The 15,065-nt window shown below is 49.5% G+C and overlaps 1 protein-coding gene across 4 annotated transcripts in view; it reads right to left on the minus strand.

Annotated features, from left to right (window-relative positions):
* The window catches only part of SYNDIG1L (synapse differentiation inducing 1 like), a 50,438-nt gene that overhangs the window by 29,917 nt on the left and 5,456 nt on the right, over positions 1–15,065 (minus strand). Inside the window, exon 1 of one of the 4 annotated variants that reach the window (XM_048855161.2) lies at positions 3,080–3,703. The exons of 1 other annotated variant lie outside the window; for it this stretch is intronic. The gene's annotated coding sequence lies outside the window, so the exon portion shown is untranslated. Of the gene's footprint in view, positions 1–3,079; positions 3,704–15,065 lie in introns of those variants that run through there. 2 more of the 4 variants (XM_048855163.2, XM_048855160.2) reach the window with 2 other exon arrangements.

The raw sequence follows: 15,065 nt of genomic DNA on the forward strand, positions 1-15,065 counted from the left end.
AATCTCTAATTCTGAGGCCCCGCTGCTCCCGAGGGCTGCTCTCCAGATGGCCTCCAGGTGTCGTGGGACTGCTGCTCCAGCTGCCTAGGGACCGCTGCTGCTCGGGCACTCCCCAGAGCCAGCCACATCAGCTGCTCTTCCAGCAGTCACTGAAGCCAGCCGCCCAGGGCCACCTGAGCAGTGGTCGGTGCAGCTAGCCCCATGGCAGCCCCCAGGACCACTGCTCAGATGCTCCCCCGGGCCGCCCCAGGACTGCTGCTTGCACGGTCCCTGGAGCCAGCCGCCCAAGCAGTGGCTGGTGCAGCTGGCTCCTGAGTGGAGGCTCCCAGGACGGCTGCTCAGATGTTCCCTGAAGCCACCTGGCCCTGGGCCTCCCAAGCAGCAGCCGGTGCGGCTGGCCCCAGGGACCACCAGAGCAGCTGGCCCAGGTCACTCCAGCAGCGGCCGGTGCGGACGGCTGCGGAGCCCCCAAGCAGCAGGTCCCGAGGCCAGCTGCTGGGGTGGCCCTGAAGTCAGCTGCACCAGCTGCTGCAGAAGTTACAGATTCTGTGACTTCCGCGACCTCTGTGAAAGAATTGCTGCCTTATTCATGATCGTCAGTCAATTAAGGGCTTGATCATGCTCCCTTGAGCTGTGTCTGGATGGAACCTCCGTGCCTGGCTCTTGCCCTCCCAAGTAGAAGGGGCCCAGCTGTCTCCATGACAGCATCCTGTTCCTCTGGTCACTAGAGGGCACTCCACAGTTGAGGGGTGCATACAAGGAGGTGGGGAAATGCATCCTCCCCCTCCCAGCCCAGCAGAGCTCAGGGCTCCAAGGTAACATCCCACCCCATGATGGGATTCCCCTTTAAGGGGAGTTCCAGGCGAAGCCCTAGTAGTGTAGCTCTGTTGGAGCCAAAACCACCAAAGAACTGCTGCAGAGGCACAACCCCCCCCCCTTCAGACTTCTCCAAGCTCCCCTGTACCAACATCCTCTGGGATCTGTGAAGATCCTGGGGAGTAAGCAGGGTTTGTGGTGCAGCCCCCTAGACTTGGGTGGGGGGAGGGGGTGCAAACTCCCTGAAGGAACAACTGGGGAGAAATGCCTTTGTCCCCCTCCTGATGCCTGAAGTGCTTTGGCACAGGGAGACTGGGTCTCAGACTTCTGTAAAGCATCTAGTATCTTTTGGATGCTTGGGCCTGAATCCAGCAAAGCACTTAAACAGGTGCATAACCCCAGCATGTAAGTAGCCCCATATAAATCAATGGATACTACTCATGTGCTTAACGCAGTGGTCCCCAAACTGTGGGGTACACCCCCCTAAGAGGGCACGGAGGAACATTTGGGGGGCATGGCAGGCCCTGGCCCAGCCCCTGGGGGGCAAGGAGGGAGCACCACCCAAACCCACTCTGCCCCCAGCTCTGTGGCCAATGGCCCCATTCCTGGTCACAGCCCCAGCTGCAGCTCTGGTCCCGGCCCTCACCGCGGCCCTGTTCCTGGCCATGGCTCCGCTCCTGATTCTTGCTCCCCACTGAAGCTCCCTGGGAGGCACGGACCAGGTAAGTGGGGGCACAAGTGAAAAAGTTTGGGGACCACTTCCTTAATGTTATGCATATACTGTACTGGCTCAGGGTCTCTCTGCCTCTCCCTCAATACATAATAAATAAAAATCCTCACACACTCTTCCTCCCCCTTATGAGGTGAGTCAGTATTATCCCATTTTACAGATGGGGAAACTGATGCATGGAGACCTTTTCATGACTTGCCCAAGATCACATAGCAAGTCAGTGGCAGAGATGGAATTTGAATCCGTATCTTCTGTTTGCTAGTCCCATGCAAAAGCCACAAAAGAAGCTGTCACTTGGGGTTAGAAAAATAGCAAAGTAAGCGCAGGTCTACACTTAAAACGCTGCATTGGTGTGGCTGCACCACTGTAGTGCTTACATAAAGACACTCCTACACACACAGCCCCACAGAGAGCTCTCCTATCGGCCAAAGCAGGGACCTGTGCTGAACAGAATGAGGATCCCAAACGGGCGCTGCAGCAACGTACTTGCTCTCCAGTAGCCTGTTTACTCCCTGCCTCTGGTGGAGAGGCAGGGAATCAGAATGAAGAGCGTTTAGCTTCCAAATGCTGCAATTTGCCAACTATTTCCATTACACTGGGAACTTTTGCTAGATAAATATATCAACACCCTTTTTGATGGGCTAATGCCTCCTGCTGCTGAGTTGGGAAGTAGCCATCTATTATCCTCTTGAGACAAAGTGGATTTTCCTGTGAGAGTCTCAGCCAGCCTCACACCTGCCTGCACTTACTATCTGTATTATTTAGATAGCATCATCACTTTCCCTTCAGGTTCCTTTGGGGGAGAAGTTTCTGGTGGCAGATGCTGCGCTCATTCAGAGGGAATCTAGTTTTCGGAAGCTAAGCAAGCAGCTTTGTAAAGGGGGGCTGTGTAGAATAGCAGGGGCTTCTAAAACCTGGAGCAGCCGAGGAGAATGAATTACAAGCCAGGTACTGGTCAGATACCAAAGGCACTTTCCTTCCACACTAGCCCTTTGAAACTGCAAACACCCAGCTCCTTTCCCACAGACACTGCCCCAGAGCGAATAGGATTTTGCAAACCTGGATTGAAAAGGGGGTTACATGCACACAAGTAGAAGGTATTGTTATTGGCACAATTAACCAAACTGACTAATTGCCTCTTCTATTCTATTTAGCTTTTTATACATCTTCCAGGCACCTCAGCATCTTCCAGTGATGCCTTGAGCGACATGACTAGCATCTATCATGCATAGTTTGACTATTCGTTCTCTTTAGCCACACTGTCTAATTACTGATCCCCAAACTTTAGCAGAGGGCTGAGTTGTAAGGGAAAGTCCACAGAGCCCTTCTCTTTGTGGCCACCTCAGATTTTCAGACCCACCTGAAGTGGCTCTGCAATATCTGTGAAATACTGGGGGGTCAAAATCTTTTGCTAAATCCTAACCAGCCACTGCCCCTCCCAGAAACAACTATCTGTTAATCCTGCCTGGCTGCTATTGTCTGATCAAAGCAGGACAGTACCCTGAATAAGAAAAGTCCAGGGATGCTCCTTACCTGAGTGATGAAGAGTGTCTCACCCACTAAGTTGGAGAGAAGGTAGCTGAAGTAAACCTGATCCAGGCATGATGCTGGCTAGGAACAGCCCTTCATCTGGAATGATTCCAGCCTCCTCCTTTCAGGGTGGATCCTTTAGCTGCTTTGCTTGGAAGCCTTAGGTGGTCAGTGACAGCACCAGGTATAGCACTGGGGACCGCGCCTCAGCGCAGCCGGAGACAGCACTGGAAATGTGCATCAGCATAGCCAGACACAGCATTGGAGATGTGCATCAGCACAGCCCTCTAGCTGCAGCAAAACCCTACTTCCCATTTGTGTCAAGAGAGCCCAGCGTTCACTCACTCTAGCACTCCAGCTGCGGTGTGATCAGCTGCAAACATTCCCGAAGGAGAGCTGCACGTTGCCCGATTACTGCTCCTTCCCACAAGGTTTGTCTTGCTAATTCAGCTAAGGACTCAGAAATGCTGCCTTTTTCATTCTCTTTCTTTTTGCTGCCTTTCCCTTGGCACTGCTGATCCCGCAAACACCCTGGGAAGAAAAGAGGTAGGGCTGCACAGCAGAATTTCAAGAAAAAGACAAACTGGGTTGCTCTGTGCCGGTGCTAAGGGTCAAGGAGGCCCAGCTCTGGTACTGTCTCTCACTGGGACAGCCAGTGTGCTCTCTGCTCCAGTGGGACAGGGCTGGCTCAGTCCACCTGGGAATCCTGGAGCCAGAGCTTGGCTGTTTATTTTTGTGGGATGGAAAAGCTGAGCTTCTCCTTTACGTGGGATTTCTTTCTTAAAGCATAGAGTTTGTATAGAATTAAAACTAAAGGGCCTGATTCAGATCTCCTTCACTAGACTTCCACCAGGGTAAAACCTGTGTGAGTTCAATTGGGTTAATCCTGATCTACACCAGCATGAAGTGAGATTGGAGCCGAGCCAAGCCTCAATAGCCTACCTACTCCCATAACCCTTATCCACTCTCAACCTGCACTCCAAAGAGCTCATACAGCGCCCCAACCTGCCAACTCCTTCCCCACTCCCCCAAGCCCACCACAACTTCTCTCCCCTCACCCCAACAGCTCCCCAGGCCTCTCCCAATACCCCTAAACTGCTTCCCCAAACAGCTTCCCTCTACTGCTTCCCTCACACTCTCAAACTGCATCTCTGCTATGACCACAACCCACTCAAACCTCCTCAAGCCTCACCCATACTATGCTCCAGCATCCCCGAACAGCTTTCATGCTGCACTCTCACCTTTCCGTTGTCATGTCCCTGACAGCCCTAGGTCGCTGCCCTGCCATTTCACCTCCCATGGGGCTGTGCCGCCAACAGCCCCAAGTGTTCCAGTGCTGTTACCCCAAGACTTCTCCTCAAATCCTCACAGCGCTCCCATGCCACATTCCTGGACCCCCAAAACCACTACCACATCCCTTCATGGTTTCGATAGCATGACCTCCCCCCCGCCTCCACGGAAGCCATCTCCCTGATGCTATACCCCAACATGCTCAAGAATATCCAGTTATCACAGGCAGTGCTAACATACATTTAGGAAAGGCTATTAAACCTGGCTGAAGCCCCAACGAATCTCCAGCTGTTAGAGATCAGGGTGAGAGCGGACATGGGGGGGAGGGTGTGGGAGAAGAGATTTTATCCCACATGTGCCTACTTACACCTTCCTCTGAAGCATCTGGTACTGGTTGCCGTCAGAGATAGGATACTGGGCCTTGGCTCTGATCCAGTCTGGCAATTCCTGTGTTCAAAGCATCCTAGTGCCATGCTGCATCCCCACATGCTCACAGTGGTTCTATGCCACCCCCAAAGCCAAACTGCCCTGATCCCACATCTCCAGTAGGCCTCTACGCCCAATGTCATGGCCCTGCCCAGGCTAAAGCTCTGACTTCTCAGCAGGATTTGTGTTTCCTGTAAATGCTCGGAGGAGGGTCTAGACTAACCTCTCCCACCACGTGATTTCTGCTTCCCACATACTCCATGAGTGGCTGGCAGGTTATTGCAAATGTATAGACATTTCTGATGGCCTAGCTCCCAGGTGCCACCTGAGTTCTGACTGGGAGAATGAGACAGAGATAGAATCTTTTCTGCTCACACTTTGGAGGCTTGTTTCTGGGTATGTCTACTCTGCAACTAGACACCCACGGCTGGGCCGTGCTCCACTGGCTGCAGTCCAGGCTCTAGGACCCTCAAACCTCGCAGGGTCCTAGAGCTCTGGCTGCAGCCTGAGCCCAAATGTCTACACCACAGTTAAACAGCCCCTTAGCCAAAGCCCCACAAGCCTGAGTCAGCTGGTGCAGGTCAGCTGCAGGTGTCTAGTTGCAGTGTAGACATACCCAGAAACAAGTCTCCAAAGTGTGAGCAGAAAAGTTTCTATCTTTGTCTTATTCTCCCAGTCAGACATACCCTCTCTTTCTAGCCACAGCAGTGAGATCATTTAACAGGAATAGCATGGAGGTGAGCCATTGGATTGAGCTGGATAACAAGAGCAACACAGCCCCTGAACTCCCCATCTGTGATTTCTGCGTCTGACACAGGAGTCCAACTCTGACTGACTGTCAGCTCATTTAAGGCCTGATAGCTCATCTCCTCCATCACCAATAGAAAGGGTGTGAGCCAGCCTTATGCACATTCATTCCCGCAGCACATGGCTACCTTCTAGGGAATCTCGCCGGAGCCCAGAGTTGCTACTAATAACAAAGCAACACCCCCAAATAGAATGGTTCCCCATGGCCAGATCCCACCCAACACCAGGCAGCGTCGGTAGAGGATTCTTAAGAGCAAACCTCAGATGGGCTCAAAGCAAACCCCTGCATACAGACACCCCTGGATTTGGGGTAAATTTGTAATCCAAACCTGGATCCAAATTCAGAATTGGTGGCAGACCTCCAACCTATAGTTGGCTGAACCAAAATGCAGGGTAACAATAAAACAAGGAGAAGGAGATGGGACTCTCCTTTTGCAGCCCTAGGAGCAACGAGGTTTGGTGCCAAATGCGTTAGTTCAGTGAAAATCCTAGATAACGATCCTGACTACACGTCACCAGGAGCAGCTAGAATCTATGGGCACAGTTTCAGCTGGCACATGGCTGGAGACAGGGTGCCCACACTCCTGTTTGCCTTGGTTATCAAGCCACTTGCAGCAAGATTCAGGCAACATGTGCTGATTAAAGGTAAACAGAGAGGGCTTGTAAGGGACAAAGCCTTGTTATACTAGGACGACCCGTTGGCTTATATGGCAAGGTCTTGGGAAGAGCTCTTGCAAACCTTTTCCAGAAAACAGAAGTTTAAAGGACTCTGGGGTCTGACAGTAAATTACCATAAAAGTGAGCTCTTACTGTACGTCTCAGCAAAACCCCACTGCCGAAATCACCTGAGAGCCCCAAAGAAAAGGTCGCCAGCCAGATGAAATACCTTGATATACAGTTTGCTAATTCCTGTCAAACCAGTTTGAATTTACATTATGATAAGCTGCTGAAACGCACGCGGAAAGGACTAGATGGATGGGTAATCAAAACAGCAATATTACCAAAGTATAATAGTCTCTGCCACAGCAGCCCCATCAAAATCCCCACAAGCTGCTTTTGTCAATTCAATGGAGCCGCTCTGCCCTTCATATGGGCCACACGCAATCACCGGATTAAAATGCAGGCACTGTAATTACCCAGACAGGGTGGGGGATTAGCCCTCCCAAACTTCTACAGATACTACTTAGCAGCAGAGCTGCAGCTCTGTGTCCCCTGCTTTGATGACGAGAAGATGACATTAACATCCTGAATCAAAGACTCTGACCCAGGATGTCTCTTTGCTGGAGTCGTGTGTGTGAGAGGGTGTGTAAAAACAGCTTAGCACCATGATGATCTGATAACTTTTATGAATGCAGGCCAGCGTGCAGCTTTAAGAGAAAAGGGGAAAAGCACATGGAAACCTGTGGTCCAGTCACTCAGGTGGCTACATGCAAAAGGACTGGATGACCTAATAAAAGTCGGGGGGGGGGGGAAGGAACCACATACAATACAGAAACATTTTTCATGCAAGGAACAAAAGAGGAATTCAGAAAGGATTGAAGCAATAATGTGCAAAGTCTCTTGCTCTGCTGAGCCTCACTGTGAATATTTATACGTCTAATGGGATGAATGAAATGGGCCCATTAGCAAAAAAAAAAAAAAAAAAAAGGGAATAAGTGGTCCCCGATCTCAGCTTGAGTGGCAAGGAGACCTCTGGCAAGGACGCATGCAGTTAGAGGAAATGAGATCTCATTATATTATATACCAGTAGTTTTCAAACTGTGGGTCACAACCCAGTACTGGGTCACAGAATGTAAGGCACTGGGTCGCAGCAGCTCTGGTCAGCACTGCCGACCGGGCCGTTAAAAGTCCCATTAGCGGGGCTGCCCGGCTAAGGCAGGCTAGTCCCTATGTGTTCTGACACTGTGCTGCGCCCCCTGGAAATGGCCAGCAGCAGGTCCGGCTCCAAGGTGGGGGTGGGGCACCACGGGGCTCTGAGCGCTGCCCCTGCCCCAAGCACCGGCACTCCCATTGGCGTGCCTCTGGGCCTAGGAGCTGGACCTGCTGCTGGCCGCTCCCAAGGTGCCGCACGGTCTGCGGTGCCAGGACAGGCAGGAAGCCGGCCTTAACACCCCTGCTGCGCTGCTGACCAGGAGCCACCTGAGGTAATCCCACCCCCCCAACCCTGCACCCCTCAACCTTGCAACCCTACTCCCTGACCCAGTCCTGAGCCCCCCCAAACCCGGAGCCCCTTCTGCACCCCAAACCAGGCATCCAGGTCCCACCCCAGAGCCTTCACTCCCAGCCCAGAGCCCTGACCCCCTCCCGCACCCCAACCCCCTGCCCCAGCCCTGAGCTCCCCCAAACCCAGAGTCCCCTCCTGCACCGCAAACCCCTAATCCCCAACCCCACCCCAGAGCCCTGACCCCCTTCCACACCCCAACCCCCTGCCCCAGCCCTGAGCCCCCCACCAAACCAAGCCCACTCCTGCACCCTAACCCGCTCCGGCCCCACCCTGCAGCCTTCACCCTGGCACCCCAACCATCTGCCCCAGCGCTGAGCCCCCTTCCCCCAAACCCCTCATCCCCAGCTCCACTGGGTCATGGGCATCAATTTTCTTAAACTGGGTTGCCAGAAAAAAAAAAAAAAGAAGTTTGAAAACCACTGTTATATACCAGTGGACATATCACAGTGTAGCCATTAGACCAGTCAAACAATGCCTCTGTTCAAAAACAAACTTACTATGGACAAACTACATGAATAAAAAGTCATGCTTTTGTTCTGGGGTTACTCTGCATTGAAAGGAGATGGTAAATGGTACGTCAGATGTTAGAAGCACCATTGCCACTACGTCCTGTGCTTTGCATTCTTCATCTAACAGACAAAGCAACAAATAACTATGCCAGGACAAATCTGTTAACATTTCATTACTGGCAGCCAAAAACCTGATCACATTAAATGAGAAACCTGAACTCTCAGCAAACAGTAACAAGTGGTTATTTCAGATCAAGGGTTTAGTGCCAGTAAAAAAACACACACAAAAACCCCACCAAACAAGGGTCCAAAATAACTGGAAGGTTTTTCAGATGAGGATTCTGCTGCAGGACATATCCTCAAGGCAGCTGATTAGGCTAGGAAAGAAAAAAGATAAAAGGAAGAGGAATGACATCAGACTCAAGAGGATGTAAATGCTTTTGGGAAAAGCACAAACATCTCTAAAAGTCCAGACTCAGGCAGCTGTATTAAGCTGAGCCCAGACCACATCAGAAAGAGCCTGATTTGCTAAAGAGCTCAGCATCTACTTAGGCATCAAAATAAGTGGCCAGATTTTATGTATCTATTTATTATAGATTGGGGAGTGGGTGGAGGAATGTTGAAGTCAATATTTGAAGCGGATTAAAAAAAAAAAATCACTGGGTTAGTCAAGTGCAGAGAAGACTGTAGGGAACATCAGAGGAACTAATTACAGTTATTTGAGCAGTATGATGGGAGATGGAATTCAGTATGGACAATTGCAAGGTGATGCACACTGGGAGGAATAATCTGAACTATTTGTGTACTCCAGTGAATTCTAGATTAACTGTAACCATTCAGGGGAAAAAAGACCTGGGTGTCATTGTGGACAATATAGTGAAACCAATCTGTTTAATGCACAGGAATGGCCAAAAGAGCAAACATGGTGGTAGGTTGTACTGAGAAAGGGATAGACAATAGCAGCAAAAATATTACATTGTCATTCTTATGGAGGCATCAGCAATGATTCTGTAGGTAGGAGGGTTGAGTTGACATGTAGTACCCAGTGTCAGAATTTATTTTGCCCCCAATACTCTCAACAACATAGCCTGCTCAAACTAACTGTAGTTAAAACTCGCTAAAATCTTGTATATATGCTACATCTGAATATTTCTCTTTGGGGATTAATGGTCATTTCACCCAATTATTCTTCATAATGAAAAATGTCTCCTCCTGCAGAGGCTGAAGGATTCAATATTTTCCTACAGAGAATTCCACAAAGAACTGCCTCCTTTCAAAACACACCCCTATCTCCCATTGTTCTATGGGACTGAAGCCACAGCTGCCATTTTGAGAAGGCTCTCTCTCATTGTCAATGAGACAAAGTGCCTCTGCTACCACACAGCATAGGAGGCCACTGTCTTCCTGAGGGCTGCTGTGGCTTCAGTCCCATCAAGAACAATGGGAGATAAAAAGGAGCAAGTCTTTGTGGCAGATAAATATTCAATTATGAAAAACAACAACAGCACACAAAGACCATCAATCTTAAATATCTTTCAAAGGCCACCCATAGCACCACATCTAGACAGGAGGGGATTGGCTGAAACCTACCCATCTCAATGGAGGATCCAGAAAGACAGAGAGAATCCCAAAGACTGAACAACTGACTCACGGGAAACTCCGGCAGGCAAAACATATGAACTCGGCATAAGTCTGCTGGAGGAAGACAATGGACCAAGAGGTGAAAGGTGCTGGGAGAAGAGCTGGTCTTTGGGAGAGACACAAGAGCACTCACCTGGGACTAAGAGAGAGAGACAGAGCCAAAATTGATTCTATGGCAGCTTGTCTGGGTAGAGCCAGGAAACTGGCCAGTCTGAACTGTCTTCACCTTTGCTTCTCTATGCTAACCAACGACTTCCAGATGCTGTATTCCGGTTCACTAACATACCTTACTCGGTTTTAAAAAGGCTGCCTGGTGTCATTGCAAATACTTGCTGAGGTGCAAGTCTCTGAACAGGAGTCTGTCTCAATTCAACTCGCTGAACAGAACTCATGGTGTGAAACATGAGTGCTGGAGCCCAGAGGCTCAGTCTTGGAGATGTTGAGGTCTCATAGCCTACCCTTAAGGAGAGTGGGACCACTTAGGAGCCTGGCACACTGAAGGGGTTCCTCCAAGGGACTGTTTAAAAGCTGGGGCATAGGACAAATCCTGTGGATCCTTGACAAGGGGAATATAGGGGACGTACAGAAGGGAAGAGGAAAATGGTGTGCGTGTGTGCGCATGTGCACACTCAGGGATATGTGCACATAGATATGCGCACAGGAAAGTGTAGGGAAGTGCCAGGAGTAGTGGGAATGTCAGAGTGGGCGTGTGAACGTAGGGAGTGCAACAGACAAGGGGAATTTGGACGACAAGAGGGAAGGGGAAACCCGCAGTGTACATGCTGGCTGTTTTGCACTGCTCTAGCAGAAGCAGCAGTAAACCCATTCTAGCTGGCCTGCATTCTCTGGCTGCTTTCTGCTGTTCCAAAGTGGGGTAAAGGAGCCAGAATGCACAAGTGAATCTGGCCATAAAGTTAACATTTTTTAAATGGTGCATGGTTGGTACTTCATATCTTCAAATGGTTAGAAATATTACATGGCAACATTCTCTTTGGGTTTCTTATTTAGTGTTTATGTAAATATATATATATATATATATATATAATTAGGAAAAAAACAGAAGTGTAGTGACTCCATGAAGGGGGGGAAAACCAGGAAAACAAAACTAAACCCAAATATGATTTTAAAAAAATAATCAGTTTGTTCTAATCTGGCTCCACAAACACTGACATGCCTTAATCATAATCATGTGGCATTTCCAGGACATCTCTGCAGGGCAGAGTGGAAATTTCTGCTGAAGGAGAAACTTAAATGATGAAGAATAACTAGGGAAAAAATGACCATTAAATAAAAAAAATTATTTCCGTGTACCCATGCAGAGGATTGCAGTGAGCTTTAACTATATGAGAAGCTGGAAGAGCCTATAGCAGGGAGAGTCAAGATTGGTTGGATGTCCTCATTGTGCATTTCTGTACCTTAACATGTTTAGATTTCTTTTAAGTTTAACCTTAACTGTGAATTTCCCAGGTTTAACACGTCTGGGGTTGGGATAATTACAACAGTCCTTTAACATATTTGAGCCTAAATTACAGATAGATACTCTCCCCCTTCACTCCATTTTATGTCATTTTTGTCTGGGACTATAAACCAATGGAATGCCCTCACCTGAAATAACCTGTTCACTTCTGATGCCCCAAGAAGGGCAATGAAAGTGATGGAGGGCCCTGATCCAGCACCCCTGCAGTCTTCAATTTGTGCTGACTGGCCCCTAGAGGTCTGGAAAGTATGAAGAAATTAACAACATAAAAACTACTGTGTTTGGAGAGAAGATGACTAAGAGGAAGCTTCTGTCTACCTGAGCTGGCTTTGAACTCGTGACCTGCATCCTTTCAATTCCTCAAGTAATCTGTTCTGCAGTATCTCTATTCCTTAATAATTTGTGCAGCTCTTTTCTGCATTCCCTCCAGTTTGTTGGTATTTTCCTGGCCATGAGGTGCCCCAGGACACCATGGCCTAACCTGCATTATTGAGTGGGATAGTTCTCCACACTGATAAAGGCACTCCCCTCCCCTGTGCACGTGCTCTCCGTCCAGCTCCTTGTGTGCACAAATTTGTCTGATCCCACCTGAGACTGGGACAACCTGCATCTGCCCTCACCTACCTGAAAGCAGGTCCCCCGCTGTCTAATAGCTGAATAAATCTTCTTTAGAGTCTGAGAGACAGAGCCCTGGGGAGCTCCTAACTCAGCTATTGGCAGGAGGCAAGTCTCTGGAAATGAAGCTTTACAACACTGGTGAAGCCTGAGATGAAAGACAAGCAGCAGAATGAGGAATAAGCTATCAAGTGGCAGCTACATGAGCTCCACAGGGATCTTACCCACTTCAGCTTGATCACTTCACAGCTGACAGCAAGGGCAACGGGGGCTACATGGGTGCTCCCAGAGCCCGCATTCTGCCCCACAAAGTCCCCATCTTGACAAGGGGCGCATGTTTCACCTTCAAGCCTCTGTACAAAGCCCTTTGTGTTTTAGGTAGGAAGGGTGTGCATTCTTCTTCTGGCTTTGAAAGTATCATTCCCTGGAGGAGAGCAAATGCCCAAGACAGTCATCCCACATGTCCCGTGTCTGCCCAGTTCTCAGCCTCGATTTGACATCCAGCATTGCCACAGGTAAAACTCAGACCACGTTCTCATCACAAACCCCCGTAGCCAGTGACTTCTAACTTTCAAAACTGGAAACATTTCACGCCTGGTGTCAGACCCCAGGGAAATGTTTTGGGGAAAGTTTAGAGAAATTCAGCTCAGCAAGCATGAATAGGAACCCCATCCCCCACCACACATTTTAAGCATTATTATTCTCTTGAATAACTAGGAAAAGGCTGAACTGTCACATCTGAGCCACATGAGTCATCTCAGGGAGGCAAGTGATCCCGGCAGTATTTGGGTTTGAAGTAACAGCAATTAGCATTGGAGGACGATTCATGGCACAAGTGCTGCTCATTGTTTTCCATTCAGCACAGAATTCTGGCATCCTGTGAATACGTGGAAGTCGGTATCTTGGTCCTGGCTTGACAAAGTCCCTGGGGGCAAGACCTATCTCAACTCTGTTCTGTTCAGCACCAAACATATCAGCAGCACTCAACCAATAATCATCATCGGCAGACAGGAGGGAATGCAGAAAAGAGCCACACAAATCCACAGATGATCAGACAGTGAATTCAAATGACATGGGCTCTGAGGCTGCCTTCCCCAGAGCATACTTGTACTTTTAGAGGGACAAAAACTATAAACTGAGGCCAGACACCCATAGATAGGCCATTCTTCCAGCACCCAACCCACAAGTGTCAAACCACACCCGTTTTCCGGACTCTGCAATCCCATTCTCAATCTCTTCTGACAAGATCGCAGTCCCCATCCCTGATCCTCTATGGAAAGATCTTGGATTCCTTTCCAATGAACCCACAATCCCTCCAACACCACAGAGTCCAAGACCAGAAGGGACCACTGTAACCATAGAGTCTGACTTCCTATGTAACAAGTCCAGAGAACTTCCCCAAAATGATTCCTAGAGCATACCTAAGCCTATGTCCAGAGTCCAACTTCCCCAACCCTCAAGCCTATGGCCTCTGTCTCATGTTCACTCTGGCGGCCTGTGACCCATCAGGCCTTCATGGTTTCCCCACACCTGTTCCACTGTGCTCAGCCTGGTGGATATCCTGTGAATCAAAGTTATCCTGAGCTCTCTCCCTGTGGAGGAGGTTGGGAGAGCAGAAGAAATAGACAGAAAGGGAGGAAGGGAAGAGAGAAAGAAAACAGAAGGCAAAAGAGAGGACAAGGCAGGATAAAAGGAGGAAAAAGTCAGGGAGAGAGGAGAAGAGTAGATTTGTAGCTTCCCGCTGGGATAGCGTTGATTTTCTCTGTTACAGACTGAGTCCCTGCAGCCCATAGCTTGCACCTCTCAAACCATTCACCAAGCTCTTCCCTAACTCTTCCCCACCCCAAGGCCTGGCTACCATCTCTCTGTGCCAGGATTCAGTCAAGGATTAAACAACCCAGATCTGTATCCTTTGCTTAGATCAACCGCACCGTCTAGAACATGGGTAAGTATGTAGGATTTTGTTTAGTCTCCTACTTTCCTTCATTCCTTTAGGTTTTCAAAAGGAGCCTGTCTTGGATGGTTTAGACACAACAAATCCTGCATCTTGGCAGGGGGTTGGATTAGGTAACCCTTGTGGACCCTTCTAGCCCTGTGATTCTAAGTACAGTACAACATTAGCCTGGATGTGAGCCACAGCAATTACTGTGTGAGCGACAAAATCAGGGCCACTGAGTTCAGTCAGCTTTTTCTGCTGTTGCTTTCTGTCAGTTAGGGGGCTGGAATGCAGAGAGCTCAGCGCTCCAGAAGCCACATGCTCTGACCAGTAACCCCCTCCAAGGACTCAGCACTCAGATTAGATAGAAGAGGGATGAAAAGCAGTGGCATGAGAATAACAGTTGGGCAACAACCACTGTGGGAAAAGGCTTGGGGGCGGAGGGGAATTCCAGGGAAAAGGGTGGAAGGAGGTTCAGCCACTCTCTGGCACACATAACTGGGACACGCTGATATGTCAGGGGGCCAGATATGCAGTTTCAGGCTGAGGGACAAATGACTATTTCCCCTCATAGGAGGTTAATAGTAGCTAAAATCTGTGGCAGCCTAACAGTGCTGTCCAGAGGACTCCTGTAGGCTAAGGGATGAGTGATTTCACCTGTCCTTGAGCATTTCCCCCCATTTCTGTACCACTGGTACTAGTACATTCCTTCACTGCAAACAAAGACAACTGGGCTTAGAGCCTTCTTTAGTGAGTTGCTGTTTGGCACCCTCAGGAAAGGGAGCCACAAACAAGGTACCAGTCAGGGCACAAGGTCACACTCACGGGCACAGAGAAGGCTGCAGTCTCTCCCCAGGCAGTGCTCCACGAGGGCTTGTCAAGGCCATTGTGAACTTAAGGAACAACACTAAGGGCTCAGTCCTGCTCTTCATTAAGTCCCCCATGAGGGGCTCTGGCCCTGAGCCATGCGGGGGAAGATCCTGTGGAGAGCGAAGCAATGCTGACTATGCTCGTAGCACTACTGAGCGCCCGCAAGCATGGGGCAGGAGACTCAGCAAGCCCAC

Source organism: Caretta caretta, chromosome 6 (genome assembly GCF_965140235.1).
Source record: "Caretta caretta isolate rCarCar2 chromosome 6, rCarCar1.hap1, whole genome shotgun sequence".
Lineage (NCBI taxonomy): Eukaryota > Metazoa > Chordata > Testudines > Cheloniidae > Caretta > Caretta caretta.